This window comes from Spodoptera frugiperda, chromosome 11 (assembly GCF_023101765.2).
Source record: "Spodoptera frugiperda isolate SF20-4 chromosome 11, AGI-APGP_CSIRO_Sfru_2.0, whole genome shotgun sequence".
NCBI classification, from domain to species: Eukaryota; Metazoa; Arthropoda; class Insecta; order Lepidoptera; family Noctuidae; genus Spodoptera; species Spodoptera frugiperda.
Genome location: NC_064222.1, coordinates 9539531 through 9557650, shown reverse-complemented (window position 1 = coordinate 9557650; position 18120 = coordinate 9539531). Strand labels below are relative to the sequence as shown.

The 18120-nt window shown below is 36.1% G+C and overlaps 1 protein-coding gene across 2 annotated transcripts in view; it reads left to right on the top strand.

The window, feature by feature from the left end:
- The window catches only part of LOC118274751 (uncoordinated protein 58), a 369374-nt gene that overhangs the window by 197181 nt on the left and 154073 nt on the right, over positions 1-18120 (top strand). The window lies entirely within an intron of this gene.

The following is an 18120-nucleotide window of genomic DNA, read 5'->3' as shown; positions in this document are numbered from 1 at the left end:
TATCTAATGTAGGTACACTTGGTATTTTACTTCCAGTTTCTGGCAATAATTATGCAGTAGTCTAGAGTTATCCTATATTGAAAGACTAAATTAGACTCTCATAGCTCCGACTCGAAAAGCAGGTGTAGAAACGTGGTGGTTTTTAGACAGTAAATGTCTGATACTCCTTCTCGCCTTGCCCAGGCAGGAAAAGTGTTGGATGATTGGCTCCCTTCAAAAAAAACCTCTCATAATATGACTGACGAAAAAGAGGCGTAAAATTTAATACGGGTGGGCATTTTTGTTATAGTTTAACTAGACGTTGCATAATAGGTACAGTGCACCAAATTTTAACTGAAAACATAACTAAACTATTGAAACTCCAGCATTGAATAAACACCGGATTTTTCGCAAAAAAAAACCCAATTACAACGGTTTAGCATTAAACAATAAAAAAACCAGCTATTCCAAGATTCCAATTTCAAAAAGCAGATTGAGGAACGAAAAAAGAAAACCTTTTGTGCCAGCTCAGGAAAAGAATTCCAAAAATAAAAAAGAGTTTTAATGCAATTCTCAGACTGCATCTCACTGACTTAGTTCAACGGTAGTATCACAACTGAAAAAATAAAATAGAATAATTAAAAAAGTGAATGAGGGAAAGAAAGATTAAATTACAAGTCTTTGTAGCCTTTTACAAGCCATTTAAAAATGGCAGCTGTGCCCAACCGGCTGAAATGAGGACGCAATGCGAATATTTTATTAGGAGTCAAATATAGCCTCCACAAATGTAGGTAGCCTTTTAGGGGTCCTAATTATTTATAGGAACGAATGCTTTTTGGAACCACTGGGTCTCTTCCGGGCTTGTAATTAAATATAAAGGGATTTATGCCTTTAGTCTGCTTTTTGTGTCATCTACAAATTTGTTTTTTTCAAAATTGATTATTTCTCTTTATTGTTGAATGCTTGTACCATCTGTATTTATATTTAAGTTGATGGTCTAGATATTTTATATAAAGAATTGTTACATGACAATTAAAAGGGTAAGTGATTTATAAATAATGAAGATACACATAACTATAAAGATTGACTTTTTTTGATGAGGGAAAATCATCCAATTTCTTCTCTCACCTTGGGCAAAGCGAAAGGGAGTTTGCCAAACTCTTACTGACTAAAAACCACCCCGTTTCTACTCCTGTTTTTCAGACGGAGCCCCGGTAACCCCACTAGGGAATCCGCAGTTTTGGATCAGGCATCGTCCCTACTGGATTAAAGATTGGTTAGGTCTAGTTATTAGAGGGCACACCAGCGATATCTTCAAAATGACTGAAATCAGTCAAAAAAGAGATAAAAAGAATAAAAACCGTTACCTTGTTCGTACAAATAATTCGTAAAGACTTTAATAATTATGATGTTTTACACGAAACTTCCCGAAAAACCTTTGTTTAGACTTATCCAGCGTGTTGGTTTAGGCCCTAAGCACCAATTACATAACACCTACATTGCGTCATTATTTACAGTAAGCCCTTTGTTGATATAAAAGGTTTAAAAATGTTATTCATTAAACGTTTTAAGAGTCAGACTGATGTGGTACTAAATTGTATTCTTACGTCGTGTTAGCTATCAATAGCTATGGTGCTTCTTTTAAATACGTTGCCCCACACTAGGATTTTCTCATGTGTTGTGGGTGCATTTACAAACATACAAGTTCACATACACATGACAACGAGACGCGAAACGACAATTTGTGGATCACACAAAGAGTTGCTCCATGCGGGATTGGAACTCGCTACACGTTGCGCGGCAGTCAGTTGCCAAGCTACTGCATGAATCGTGCAGTCTGATTGATTAAAGTACGCTGTTATCTGGTCTTAGTATAAGTTTGTAAGTACATAAGTGAAAATTAACAAAAATGAATCTAATTTTTCACTAAACAACATCAAAAAAATTAGAAGCCCCAAAAAGATTATTGAGTTATCTTTTAATTTTCTTTGCAAAGTAATGTAATTTTACCTGCGGCAACATTAAGTGCGTTTACATTAAAAGCGGTGTGAGTGCTTAATGTAAAGGAAAGTGAACTAATTAATTAGGTTTAGTTGAGTGCGGAGACATCAAGTGCTTAGGTACCGGTGATAAAAGTAAGCTGACAGTTATATGGGACTTGGTAGAAGAATGAATGAAATGAGGTATGTTTGTAATTAATGCTTTGTAGTCACCGGTGGAAGTTTAAATGTTGCCCATACTAGAATTTTCTTCAGTGTTGTTTGTGGCTGCGTTTAAAAACATACTATAATACGAACCGAACTGATACGACATGCGAAGAAAAGATCGTATTCATTTTGAAAGGGTCGACAACGCACCTGTGACTCCGCGGACTTGCTTGCTTACCATCAAGGGATCCCCTTGCAATCACCGTCGCCCATGGACACCCAAAAAACCAAAAGCGCTACAAGTGCTTTACCGTCCTTTTGGAGGTTAGGAATTTAAGGGTTGTTGTTGGTCTTCGCTAACCTCAATCATACGATGAAATGCAACGCAAGCGTTGTTTTACGTCGGTTTTTTGTAAGGCTATGGCTGACACTTGGTGGACGGAAAATATTTTTAGATATATGTTATTTATATCGTGAGAGAAAGAAGACACTGTCTTTTAATATTAACAAAGTTATGAGCACAGCATTACTAAATAAATGAATCCTTACTTCTTAACTACCTTCTTTAACAGCCAAGACAAACCCGAATCTTCTAAAGCAACTTCAGCCATTCAGGCCAAAATAGTCTCTAACAACAAGACTCATTTACACTAAATCGTATGAAACACCTTGTAATAACTAAGGTCTAGAATTCCACAAAGCGGTGCAGTTTCCCCGCGTGTAATTGAAACCTCGGGCGGCATTTGTGATACACTATAATGGGATTAACCAATTAAACTAGTTTTCTGCAAAACGGGAGACGCTGGGAATACCAAGGTGCGAGACATTTAATTTTCAGTCTTTTGTCTTGCTTTGTAAGGTCTTTTATTGTCTGGTTGGTTGGTCTGGTAATACAGTGTTGATTTGAAATAATGATTACAGGGACAAGTTTCGAATGCTGAAAAGAAAAACTTTGAATTTTTCTTTGAGGAATTGCTTTGGGGTTTGAATTTATGATTGTGGAAGTAGTGAGTTATCAAAATGCTTATAGGATTTCGATATTATTATTACGAGAGAACGTTTTAGAACTATGTTTTAAGGCTTAAGTGTGAGAACGCCATGCTTCGGTACGAAAGGGCCGGTTCGACCGAAGTGATACCACGACCTCACAGAAAACGCTTAAGTTGTGTTTCGTTGTTCCCGATCGTTCCAATCTCCGATTTTCCAACAACACTTAAATTCCTAACCCCCAAAACGCTCCTTTCTTGTTACACCTCTGGTGTATCGGATGACCATAGACGTTGGCGATTGTTTACCATCAGGTGATTCATCTGCTTGTTTACCGGTTTATACCATAAAAAAGCAACATACCAATCATATCTTTAGCGTCACCAGAAAAATACCACCTCCATTTTCAAAATCACCCACATTTTTGCACCAGAACTTACACCTCTCCGATTTTAATTACAGACACATTCCTTTATCTCAACTGGAATTTATAAGTTGTTGAAAATTAGAAAACTTCGATTCATTTCAGGTGCTTCCGACGTCAGGAATCACAAGTACTGTAAACTTTTCAGATCTTGAAACGAGTCGGATAGTATACGGTACGGAAAAAGTTTTATAGGAAAAATGGGGATGTAATTTCGCTTATTATATTATATGTTTTTTTTTTATTAGACGTGCATTTTTATGTTTTTGTTTTATTAAATTGCGTTTGTGTGTGTGTATGATTGCTTGGTATGCTATGTGTTTGTGAATAGAAACTTATATTTTTGGATCTGAAATTAAAATTAAAATCGGAAAGTACCTATTCTGCACAGATTTTTAACCAAGTTAAAAAAAGAAGGAGGTTTAGTGTTTGATCTGTATGTATGTATGAACGTTTGTTCTCTATTATTGTACGATTGGCTGAACCGTTCGATGCGGTTTTCAGGAAAAGTTTTTGTAACACGTTGTTTTTTATGGGGGAACATTTCAATGACTTGACTGCTATCCCGAAGCCGGATGCCAAGCGTGAGAATTACAGCAAACCTTCCACCCTTTTTAGGGCCTTTGCCCAGCAGTGGACGTCTGATGATGATGATGATGAAGCTGGCCCGTCATCTCTTCATACCCACTGTCAAACAATTAAGGACTTTAACTCTACTTAGAATAAGGTTGAATCTAGTTAGATATTTTATTATTTAACTTTATAAATGTAAGACAATTATAATACGAATGAACGCCCTTATAACTAATTCTCTACTATTCAGGTAGTTCACTCTCTAATAGCAATTTGCTGTAATTACAGACAATAGTAGGCTCTATTGCTATATTGTTTAACACATATTATTGCTTAACCACTATTTTAACTAAATTGAAAATTAATATGATATTAATTGCTATGATTAAATGGAAATCTAATTACTTAGCACTGTGTTTGTTAATTGATATTATAGATCTTTGTTTCGATTAACGCGCAACGAGTAGAAGGTTCGATTCCCGCACAGAGCAACTCTTTGTGTGATCCACAAATTTGTTGTTTCGGGTCTGGGTGTCATGTGTATGTGAACTTATATGTTTGTAAACGCATCTACGACACAGGAGAAAATCCTAGAGTGGGGCAACGTTATTTAAAAAACAAAAAATCCCATTTTAACAGGTTACTGATGTGTGAAAAATATTGTTTTTTTTTTGAGAGAAGTAAATCAGCCAATCACCTCTCCTGCCATGGGCGAAGCGAGAGGGAGTGTCAGACTCTTACTGATTAAAAACCAAACTGTTCATACTCCTACTTTTCAAGATAAATCCGCTAGGTAGTCATCAAAAAAAGTATTTATATCTTATAGGTCACTGACCTATCCATAACCCAAAAAAGATATACTAGTTAACTGTTAAACACATTTCCAACATAATATTTAGCGTGAAATTAATGTTTTTTCTTTCTTTCTTTCAACATTTATAAGACTTTCTCATGAACTCACAAATCATAGTTAACAAAGACTGAACAGAAATTGTAAGGTATTGCTTAACTGAAGTTATTTCGCTGCTGCAAGTTAAACCTTTAGTTTTAAAATAGCTGTATAGTTTAACTTTTAACGTCACAATGTTTCAATGTTTAAGCGATTGTAAAATTTTAAGGTATTTTTTTTACAATGGCATACATTTTTAAAGTTACGTCTTTCTTTTTTTTACTTTTCGAGGATGCTCGATTAGTTTCAAGCCACGGTAAGGGCTCATAATTATAAACAAAATGCACGGCGATTGATTTCATGTTTTTTATGTTTCAGCAAAACTGCGTTAAAACTTGGTAAAGTGACAGGTCGTGGTCGACGAAACTGTTATTACTGTATTTTAGTTGGTATTGTAATATATTTAGACTCAATTACCCCCTTACCAATCTTCCCAATCCTCGATTCCACAACATCCTTGAAAACGGCTGGCAACGCATTTGAAACGTTTTTGGTGTTTCGGGTGCGAATGTCTTATGCCTGAATACTCAAACGCTACTCAATTTTAAGACGCTCTCAAATGTAGTTCTGTCACTATCAATTCTTTACAAAATGACAGAGATAGCACGATATTTAAGTACAACTTAAAATTGAGTAGCGTTTGAGTATTCGGGCGTTAATGATATTAATGTGCTTGATTAAAATTATACTGACAACCCTTCCCTCCTCACCTCATCGAATTGAACATACGAGATGACGATACCTTATAATGTAAAAGGTTACATCCATAAAAGCGTTTTTCACTGAAACACTGTAATACAATACACATACGAAACACCTAACTAATTACCATCCCAACGATCTTGAACCCAAATTCTGGGAAAAATTTAAATTCAATACCTGTTTCAAACAAAAGGCTTCATGGTACTTTGTGTCTAAAAATTAAATTGTTATTTTAGGTTGTTTCTAGGCTTAGTGAGGTCGGGTAAGTTACAAGTTTTCGTTATATTTTTACTGAATCCTAAATTTTATGTCTTCTAGCTCTATTTTTTATTATACGTTCCCCACACTAGGATTTTATCCTTTGTCCCATCATGGAAATGATCTCAGTCCAGTTATTAGATGTCACTTGGTCATTTTAATCCAAATTACCAGTAAAAAGGGATGAATGAATGTTGGACCAAATTAAAAATACCCTTAACCGACAAGCATGTATGTAAAGACTGATGACTGTTGATGCAGCGAAAAAGGTGTGTAAGAGTCGTAGCAATTGGCGTTGTTTCTGCCTACTCCCATAGGAGACAGGCGTGGGGTTATGTTTGATGTATGTATGTATAAAGACAACATTAAATACAAAAAAATGATAAATGCACCTAAACGTTTAGTAAATAAGTACGATTTTTCTTAAAAGGTAATAAATTCCGGGCTAACTTCCCAATTAATATGACGAACTTGTTCAGTCTTGCGTCTTTTTTTATTAAATTACAAGCGATTCATATTCTTGAGGTAAAGCTTGAGTAATGGGTTGTTCTTTTCTTAATTCATTTCTTAGATGAGGTCAATGAACTGATCTTTTTTTAATTTTCTTTTTTATTAAGACTATGGAGTGTTTAAAAGTATGTATATTAGGCGTATGTATGTGAGATGCATATATGGACTGTCAAGCGGGTTGCCGGGGCTCCGGCTCGAAGAGCAGAAGTAGGCTTAGGGTGGTTTTTAGTTAGTGAGAGTGTCCCTCTTGTCTTACCCAAGGCGGGAAAAGTCATTGGATAATTTTCCCTTCTCAAAAAAAGGGTTACATGTGTAGATTGTTTGATTGATTTCATGGTACGACAAACTGAGCTAGCCAACTTCGTAACACTTCCACAAATAATTCAAGACTCGAATTAACCATGAGCTGTTCTCGAGTTATAGCGAGAATAATGAACAGCACCTGATTTTTATACATAGATATATTAATAAAATAATTTGCTTAATCTGAAGTCAAAACACCAACTAAACTTTTATTTAAACGCAAACTTATTTCATCACAGCCAAAAATTAACAAACAACACTTAACACCAACAAGCGATACAAGAAAAAAGAAATTCCAAAAAACTGATGACGTAAGAAAATCTAACATCTTGTAACTTCGACGTCTCGCCAGATGTCCTGGCGACACGGTTTTTTACACTCTTACACAAAGAACCACCCTATACCCCATATAAGGCTTAGGTTGCACTGTAGTTTCTTCCGTGCGGTTTGCTGCCCTAACCGCAAACTGCGTCGTCTCACGATTACTCTTCCCGTCTCGGGTTAAGAGAGAGAGTGACTAACTTAGGTTGGACGAGAGGGAGTATGACACTCCTAACTAAAAACCAACCTGTTCCTACTCCTGCTACGATCTGGAGCCCTGGTAACGCGTTAAGTCTTTCGGCTTTCTTTAATAGACCTAATCTGTGGTGGTCTGTCGGCTTCGTGAAGCACGCGTGGAACGAGACGCATTGTACGCTTGTGTCTAGTTCTAGTCAGACGGTGAGATACCTTTGCTAAGCTAAGCTTGCTCTTTAAAACTGACAAATTTTAAAGCGGCTTTTTTCACAATGGTTAAATATTTCATGGTTTAAAAATTGACGATTGTAGTTTTGTCGATTAAACCTTTAACTGCAGACAAAAAATTGATGAAAGGGAAACCCTCCGGTAACTCTGGTCACCGGTGACCTACGTAGCAGCTAAAGTTAACATCTTAACTAACAAAACGCCGCTTCTTAAACCGTAGTGCAAGCCCAGCCTTAGGCGATATTTTACCCTTAATACCTACCCCAATTTCAAATGCCGGCCAAGTACAGAATTAATCCTGTAAAAACTTGGCAACTGTAGCCAGAGCCAAGAAGTTTCGTGAAATAAATGACAGCATCATGCATAGTAAATATCTGTCCATAATTTTTGCACTAAAAAACTTGGATATTTTGAGTGTTATTAAAGTCCGTGGAAGTTGGCTCGTTTCTTTAAGAATGATTGGTATCGCCATTTAATTATGGAAGCGAGTGATAAAGATGACAAAATGCGGTAATTAGTGTTGGTATTTTAATTTGTTGAGGCTATTTTCTTTTATATATTCGTTGGCTTTGGAGCTGCGGATAACGTAACAGGTTACTGGGGCTCTGATTTAAAGCAGGAGTAGGATCGGGGTGGTTTTTAGTCAGTAAGAGTCTAACACTCGTTCTCACCTCACCCAATGCGGGAGAAGTTATTGGATTACTTTTTGGCCTCAAAAAAGGTATAATTGGTTATAGGAAAAAGAAAGGAAGGAATTTTCACGATATGTTTATAATCTTATATTTCTTCTTATATGTATATACCTTCATACCATATTAATTATTGTGCCTTCGGCTTTCTCAGGCAACTGTTTGACGAGCAACTCGCCTTGTTTTAAGTCATGCTAGAGGCTCATATTCATAAGCAGCATTCCGCGACACACGACGCGGCGATTGTCGCGCTGCTACTGATAATAATAAAATCATACCTTCATACCATAATATTATTTTATGCTATTGTTACTATCTTAAATATTATATATAATGCTCTCAAATGGTAACCTGTGACCTCAAAATAACATAACAAGTAGAAAATATACGAATCGAAAATGCTTCTTAAAGTTTCACTGAGCAGAAAATTCTAAGACAACTATTTTAGTTTTATAAAAATCTTAAAGTAAAAATATTCATTTTTAAAATACAGTCCATTCTATTCCATTTAGTTAATAAAAGCTCCTTTAGATACTGCTTCTTAAATTATTATTAAACTTTAAAGAAATTTTAAGAAAACATAGTGTTGATTCTTAGAAAATTTTGCAAAGGTGTATTTAACATTTAACTTTTTACCAGTCATGTTATTTAGTTCTATCATGCTAGAGCTAATTGAAGTTCCGAGAAATAGGATAAAATTACGCCCCTTTATTTCGGTAATAGATTATTCCGCAAACTATGCAATTCATTAAACGGTGAAAAGTGGGTGTACATTGTATAGAGACATTACATGTCGTAATGTGCATCTCTCCTTACCTCTTCGGGGATAAAAGGCGTGAAGTTGCACATTGCACTATGCAATTCATAACAGGAGAAAGGCATGATTTATTTTGTAATCGGTAGGCGTTTAGCCGTTATCTCGTCAGATGGTAAACGATTATGTTTAACCCATAGAGTGTCGAATGCGCTGACGTTCGGCGCATTAGATGATCAATTTCCAGAGGCTGATCGTGCCACAGGTAGCACTTATGGTAAACGGCCACCGTAACCACCACGAAGTGCGTACATGCACAAAATAATTTAATTGCATCATAGTTTTCGAAGAGTGGAGATTGGGAATTGTGCCCAGTATATGGCAATAGACTCACCCCCTATTACATGGGACTTATAAAACAATTAGTGAAAAGTGGATATACGTTGTACAGTGGCATCCCGTAATGTGCACCTCTGCCTAACGCTTCGGGGATAAAATGCGTGACGTTGCATAAATAAGTATTAAATAAAAGTATTGTAACATTACAAGAGTCAAATCTATTGCAAAACAATTTGATAAGAAATAATAACTCAAAATAAGAATCGATACCATAGGAACAGTAAATGAATGAATCAAAAATGAAATTTTCAACCCGACTACCATATTCAGCAAACTGCATTCCTCTCAGCGAAATACCATCGCAGACTAAATTCCAAACACTCCTTACATTTAAGTCCTAACTTAAACTTAATATACTTAGCTAGCAGGTGCACTAGTACTCCGACATTCAGGTGTTAAGTTAAAAGATCACACCACTTAAATTGTCTCCAGTTACTTTAAGTTAGAGTTCTGCATATAACTTTCATTATTTGTGTTGTGTGATAGAGTAAGTTAAGTGAATTGAAGGATATTATAGTTCACAAGTAATGAACAAAGTAATGTTGCTAGTATAAGTTTTTAAACTGACATGGTCACAAACACTATAATTGGAACTTAAAACGAGATATTTACCATGTTTTTCTGTGAATATGGCGCTTGCAACAATGCCGAAATATCGGAAACTCATAATTATTGAAAAACATGGTAAATATCCCGTTTTAAGTTTATAGTATTGTTGCTAGTAAATTATAGTTATGTTGCTAGTATTTTTGTAATAGAGGTTATCATAAACTTTGCAAAATTCTGAATTTTATTATCATTACCTGAAAACTTCTTAATTCTTATTTCAGTGATTATTAATTTTAATATTCTAATAATACTTTACCTGACCAGGAAATCGATGCAACACTAAACTAACGAGGCATTCTGTTGATCATCCGGAGCTGCGGACAACCTAGCGGGCTACCGGGGCTCTGGCTCAAAAAGTATAGGAGTAGGAACGGGGTTTTTAGTCATTAAGAGTCCGACATTCCCTCTCGCCTCACCTAAAGCGGGACACCACAAGATCCACATGATGGTTTCCCACACTTAAAAAAAAAATATATTTTATTAATATAGACTTAAAATTGCTGAAAGGCGGGCTACATCTCCAGTGGAGTGCTGACATACACCAAAGTATAGATTACATTTTGTACACTAAAACCCTCTTCTATATTGAAATACTGGATACAGGATTAAATCCACTAGACCATAAGGTCGTTACGTAGTACATAATTTAGCTCGAGCAAAACCACGAACAAAAACTCAATGTTTACAAACTGTGTTCAATGAAATACACGCAATTATATTGCTTGTGCCTCATGTATGTATTGTATTGTATTGGCTCGAGCACCGTATTGTATTGAAATACATTGATTTGTGTATTGTATTCTAGTTGGCTTATAAGTTTAAGTTGATGTTTGGTTTTTTTTATTTGTTTTTGTGAAGTTGGTTTTTTGTATTGTTTGTGTGATTGTTCTGGCTGCAAATATGGCTGCTTGGTTTCTGTATTAATTAGCTTTTGTATGATATCCTAGTGGCATAGTGTGTTTGTTACCTAACACACTTGTCGTTACAAATAGCCTTCCAGCAGAAAACTATTTTGTTAAAGGGGGAAAATCATCCAATGACTTTTCACGAGCGTCAGACTCTTTGCTTTTTGAGCCGGAGTTCCGGTAAACCCACTTGGCAGTCCGCTGCTTCGAGTTAGGTATCAGCCCTACAGGGCCCCATCTGCGGTAGACTGGAAAACTTAAGAATGGAATAAGAAATTAGATGTTTGGTACAGATAGACACAGAAACTTCTCTATTATTAGAAGCCCATAACAAAATAGAAAGAAAGGAATGGAGGGAGGATCTTGGGGGAGGCCTTTGTCCAGCAGTAGACGTCTTCAGACTGTTGACAATGATGGTAGATGATAGTCCAGTAGTGATCTGTGTCACGGGCTACTGACGATGGAAAGAAACTACTCAGCAAATAAACAGCTATCATATACAATAATTAAGTGTACCCAAACAATTGCTGAAAGCATTTCCAATAGAATTTTAAAAATCGACGCCATATTTTCGTTGTTATGAAAGAAAACAATCGAAACAAAGTACGGGCGTGGTATAAAAATGCAATTTGTATCGTTAGCCGGAGTTCGGGCGACCTGTTTGGAATGTAGTTAATTTCTGGATTTTTGCTCGAGAGAATTTATGTATGTGAGAAGAATCTATACCATGTGTAACAGTTTGGAATTTTATGAAAAAGTTAGCGTTTTTGGTTGTAAATTTAGTTTTTTGGAAACTATGTTACTAAATGGTTGGTAGCATTTTTTTTCGAATAAAGTATTTTCTAATTGGCTTGTTAGGATGTTTTTTCACCAGCTATGTAGCTGTGCGAGGAAGATGCACAACTCAAGTATACGATGTATCGATAATAGGGAAGCAATCCATAGCACGCATCTTTCCATATAAAAACAAAGCTTAGCTGAGTCCGTTTCCACCAGTGCTAAGCTATGTGTACCAATGAATATAATTGATGGAAGCCAAACGCATCCACAACAACGTAGCATAGCACATCTCTGGTGAAATTAAAGCACCCTTAGTCGAGTACTTGCCATTTCGTTCCTTGAGGAGGAGGTCTCGATTTTCAGGTAGTCCCAGCATTATTGGTAAAATCTTCAGTTTTTTAGAAATATCTCAGTATCTTATATATCAGGAGACTATAAAAATTACTGTTCAACAGTATGGACACTATATTTTTACATGTACATGTAAGCGTGAAAATCATCTAATGACTTTTTCCGCCTTGAGCGAGGCAAGAGGTACTCTTACTGACTAAAAACCACTACGCTCCTACTCCTACTTTTCAAGCCGGATCTCCGTTCAATATCTACCTACCTACCTCTTAGTGAATAAAAAGACGTGACTTTATAACGATGAAAATATAATACTCTTGTTATAAAACTAAACATCATAAAATAAACTTGCCTTACAACATTATGCTATACAACTTTTCTCTTTAATAAAAACTCATGTTCGACTAAGTTACTCGTACTTTCTATTGTATGCCAGTCTATAGAAATTTCCCGATCGCTATTCCTAACCTATTGCATATTCTATGCGTTCAGTAACCATGCAACCGTGTCATCAATAAAACGGTAGAGTAACCAACAGGTCAACCTATCTAAACCTGTCATTTATTTTCATTGAATTCTAAACTTTTTATGGAGTAGAACAACAGACAAACAGACGAAGCACCTGATAGTAAGCAATCGCCGCAAAACCTAAGAAGTTACAAGATAAAGGCGTTGCTAGTAGTTGGGTTAGAAATTTGAGGGTTGAAAGATTTGAGGTTCGTGATGTAGGGATTTGGGTTTCCAATAACCAAAATTTTTTTTTAATACATTACGATTTTCTCCCGAGTCGTGGGTGCGTTTACAAACATACTAGTTCTCATGCATATAACATCCAGACCCGAATAAACAATTTGTGTATCACTCAAAGAGTTGCTCCGTGCGGGAATCGAACCCGCAACATATTGCGCGGCAGCCAGTTGCCCATCCACCGCACCAACCGTGCAGTCAATTACATTGCCGAAGCATGGCTCTCTCACACACTTTCACATCACATCAGCCCATAAGTGGCCACTGCTGACCAAAGGCCTCCAATCGCACGGAGAAGGTTTGAGCATTAATCACCACGCTTGCTCAATGTGAGTTGGCGATTTCAAACTTACAATTAGAAATTATAAGCCCAGGTTTCCTCACGATGTTTTTCTTCGCCGTTTCTCACTGGTGTCTAAATAAACTTAGAAAGTACATACATAGAACTCGGAAAAAGTCACATTGGTACTTGCCCTATGTAGGTTTCAAGCCGGCACTCTCATGCAGAAGAAGCAGGTGCCTAAAATCGCTTGGCCATCATCGATGCACTTTATAACAAAACTAATAAGGTTGAGAATCGAATAAAGAAATTTGATAAAATGGGTAGGTTGAATTGCTGCTGGCCACTATACAAAAAAGGAGAAACAATATCGCTGGCGAGGTTTAGGCGAAACTAAAAGTCATTTTTAGTTGCCGTAAAAACTAAAATATTTAAAAAGTTTCTGCCGGTTTTTGGTTATTGTTATAACTATTTTTGTATGTGGTTAGTTATTTAGTAACTAACCGTTTTCAAACAAAAAAAGACGTAGTTATATTCTCCGACATAAAAAAGGAGGTTTGCAATTTAACACCTGTTTTATGTATTCCTATTTAGTATGTTATGAAACTAAGATTCTTTTCGATAAAATTTCGTTGTAATTTTGCTTGTATTTTTCGCTTTTTTATCTTTGAAATTGATGAATTAAATCACAGTATACAAGCGTGCAAACTGTATTGAAGGTATCAACCTATGTTATTCGAAATCCTATTTTATGTCGATCAAATAAAAGTTCATTTTAGTTTGTAGGTAAAAAAAATACGTTGATTCGTTTCAAACGTAGAACTGAGGTCCTATTAATTTCTTTCCATTTTATAGAGCAGCTTACCTCTAGAAATATTTTCGGCCAGCCTTTCATACAACAGCCCGGTAAGCGAACACAAAAGTTAATTTCAATATCGAAAACTCCTTTTGATCGGTTCCAAATTGTTCGAATTCCAAAATTGTTCGAAATTCGAAAACGTATTAATTGAAACCCGAAAGTTATTGCACCTTTGTAAATGGAAGTGATTAAATTGATTCGTTTTGAATCGATTCTCATTTTATCGATGTTATCAATTGTAATTTGTGTTCGATTGGAGATCGGGGCCAAGCTATAGGCTCACGATTTTGCTATTATTTCGCTCCTCAAGGCGAGAACAGAGGTTTAAAAACCAGAAAATGTGGGAGTAAAGTTACATTTGCCATTTCTCTAGTTTAAATCGTGGCCCCTTACTAGTCTTTTGTGTCGTAGGTGAGTTTGAAAATAAATAGACTGACAATCATATTGTGCACAGATCCGGAACAATAATATGTGGATCACATAAAATCGAACCCGCGTTATATTGCACAACAGTCAGTTATCCAGTCATTGCACCAAACATGCATTCTGAATCTGAGTTGACTGCACTGTTGGCGCGGTGGCGGGCCAACCAGCTGCCGCGCAATGTGTAGCGAGTTCGATACCCGCAGCAATTCTCTGTATGATCCACAAATTGTTGTTTCGGATCTAGGTGTTATGTGTATGTAACTTTGTATGTTTATCATGACACATGAGAAAATCCTATAGTGGAGCAACGTTTAAAAAAAATGTTTTCAGAACCACACCTGAGACTCCTTATTTGATAACCACTCTTGAAATAACTATACCATAAGTATTAATAATCATCCATTCTCACTATTACCCAACTAAAAGCTTGAACTGATTTTAACAATTTGTAATCGTTTTGTTAGAAGACTTTACTAAAAGGTGCCTGCCCTTAAGCAATTTGTTTTACTTTCTTTGTTAGACTCCAAACTGTTGAAGTACTCAATGATTTTAATAATCTAAATTGTATGTACTTTAGAAGTTATTGTATATAAATTAATTGATAAGCTGATTGTTAATCTGTTAAAATATTTGTTCTTGAGTAACTTCTTCAGTTCTAAGTGGTGCTATGTTTAATAACTGAATGGAAATCTTAAATTGTGTCCCTTTAGAAAGTAAGTGAACTGTTTTCTTTTGAGTAAGGGTACCTAACTATCCACGTTATGTATTTTTTATGGTATAAGCCGGTAAACGAGCAGACGGATCATCTGATGGTAAGCAATCGCCGCCCATGGACACCTTCAATATGTATTAGAGGCGTAGCAAGTGCATTGCCGGCCTTTTAGGGTTAGGAAATCGGGGATTGACAAGGTTGGGAAGGGGGGGGGGTAATGGGATTTTTGAAAACCTAAAATAAAATAATTATAATACAATAAAATTGGGGGCCAAACGCTAGACTTATCAACGTTAAAAAAACATCAACCACACAACGAAACACAACGCAAGTGTTGTTTCACGTCGTTTTCGTGCACGTAAAATTTTGAATTTTTGCTATCGTGATAACAATAAAACTAATGAGTGTTCAAAAAAAGTTTCTTCGGGAAAGTTGTTTATAATCATGCATACAATCGCGTGTTTGAAAATCGGTCACTAATTACCAGTCACCCTATATAATAAAATTAAAAAACAGGTAATATTTTTTTCATTACCTAACTGACGGACTAAAATAGAATTTTTAATTTCTATATCCCGTCATTATCTCTATTATAATGAAATGAATAAACTAAAAACTGCTAACATGAGTGACGTATGCGTGTGATATACAGTCGTTGGCTCATACAAGAAGGATTGTACTTGCCACCCATCAATCACCCATAATACCATCTCGATTTTGTCGTGTAACTTGTACTTATTCTATTTATATAGCAATTATAGACATACTAGCTTCTGTCAGCGGCTTCGCCCGCATTCCTGTGAGATAAAAAGTAGCCTAGGTGTTAAGCCAGATTATAATCTTCTACTGTTTCACATTTTTCAAATAGACCAGGAAGGCACTTTTGAACGTCAAATCGAATATATTGAAAATGCCTGTCTGTCGGCCAGTCCTCTAGTGAAGCTATTTGCTCATTCCAAAGTGTAGATTCCTATGGAGAAGAACGAGCAAGAAACTCCATAGGTTTACTCTTTTTCAATCAGGTTCACAATACAATTCTTGATCCCAGTTGTTTTGAAGTAATCGACATACACACAAAAACTTTCGCATTTATAATTTTTGTAAGATATAAGGTTAGTTAGAGCAATAGTAATTTTAAGTAAATGAGAGTAAAGATCTAAATAGTTCAAAATAATTTGCATCTTATCTACAACTCAGATCCGATGCTCATTTCCCAACATCCAAAGTACACATCAACACACCAGCGTATTGTAATTGATACATGTTTCAATTGTGCGCAACTGTCCCGCGGGAGAAGGTTGTGGCAACCAGCTAATTGCCTGTTGAGATCTCATTGTGCTTGTGTTGATCTCAATGTGCTTGTGCGGATCTCATTGTGCCTGTACCTGGGTGCGGTTTTTGTTCGGTTTTTGAAAGCGAAACGATATTCGGAATAGCGGGAATTGGATGGTTTTATACTCAAGGGAGTCGTGCAAAAATTCTGCGGAGTGTAATTGATGTTGGGTACATTTTCCGCAGGTTTGTTGGTTTAAGTGATGGTTTTATTTGACTTTTACTGTTTGTGAACGTTTTAGTCAATATAATTAATTATTTATTATCGATACGACTTTCAAACTTTGAGAAAAGAGCGTATTACTTTTTAAAACGCCGGTAATGCATCTGTGACTCCTCTGATGTGGCGAGTGTTTATAGGCGGCGCTGATCGCTTACCAAAGCATCATTTCATAAAACACTTACATCACAATCACGACTTCATAAAAAAAGTGGTTGAGTATGTTAAAAAGTGAGATAGGTAATATTAAAATTTTAATAGATTTTTAAAAGGACTTTAATTCTAGATTTGTTTCTAAATCTGACATCGTGTTTGAAACTCGGTAACGTTACGTACGTCGTACGTCTCTACGATACGTTTGAGGCAGTGAAAATATTATTTATCATCAATACCGACGAAACAGCTGCCATTTCCCCCATACATTATGTAAATACTGCAATTTGTCAACGTAATGTAGGACATGTAGGAAATAAATAATTATGAAACTCATTGGTACTCCAATTTTTATCACAATATTCCGACCATATTTCCAGGAAATAATATTTGGTTGATTGCTTACTTTCGTGTAGTCAATATCAGTGTTTACTAGTGTGGTTTTTGGTAATACAGCAGGTGTTACAGTTTTTATTAATAGCTACGCAAAAAGCTCCCCATTAGGATTACTTAATTTTAAAAATATAAAATGCTTATCTTTGTTGATTGCCTCGCTGGCCGAGTGGTTTGGTAAGTGCGACTGCCGTGCAAGGGGTCTTCGAAGTATTGTTCTTTTTATCCCCGAAGGGTTAGGCAGTACACATTAGGGCACGTAATGGTACTAAACAATATGCACCCACATTTCACCATTTATTTTATAAGTCCTATATAATAGGAGGTGGACCTATTGCCACATACTGGGCACTATTCCAGACTCCGTGCTACTACTGAGAAATTTTCTAAAAAACCTAAAAAAGGTTTGTTTCGGTTTTTGTATAATCGGTTTATGTTTAATCATATTTGTATATCTAAAACCAACTCACACATACAACACATCACCCAAAAAAAGAAACTCTTTCCCCACATTTTTTAACATTTATTTTTACCATTTTTTTTCAAAAAACAATTCTAAATAACCACACAATAATTGAACCACGAACCACACAACCAACCTAGCCAATTAATTCAGTGATACATTACTGTTCGACATGGAGAATGCTTGTGGTCCACTCCAGTGCTGGTATGCATACCTCCTCGCACTAGTGAGAAGATGGTTTGGCATAACAAATTGTGGTTCCCTGTATTTGGATGGCTAAATAATTGAGTACGTGTGGGTAGTGTGAAAGGCCTGATGTTGTGTTGTGTGATAACAGGAGTCATATGTACTAGCTTCTGTCAGTGGTTTCGCCTGTGTGCTTGTGGGATAAGTAGAACATGTTTTAGCTGAGCACTGCCCTTTTTAGGCTAGGTTGATGTTTTTTATTATTTTCTTGTTTCGTTTGCAATATCTT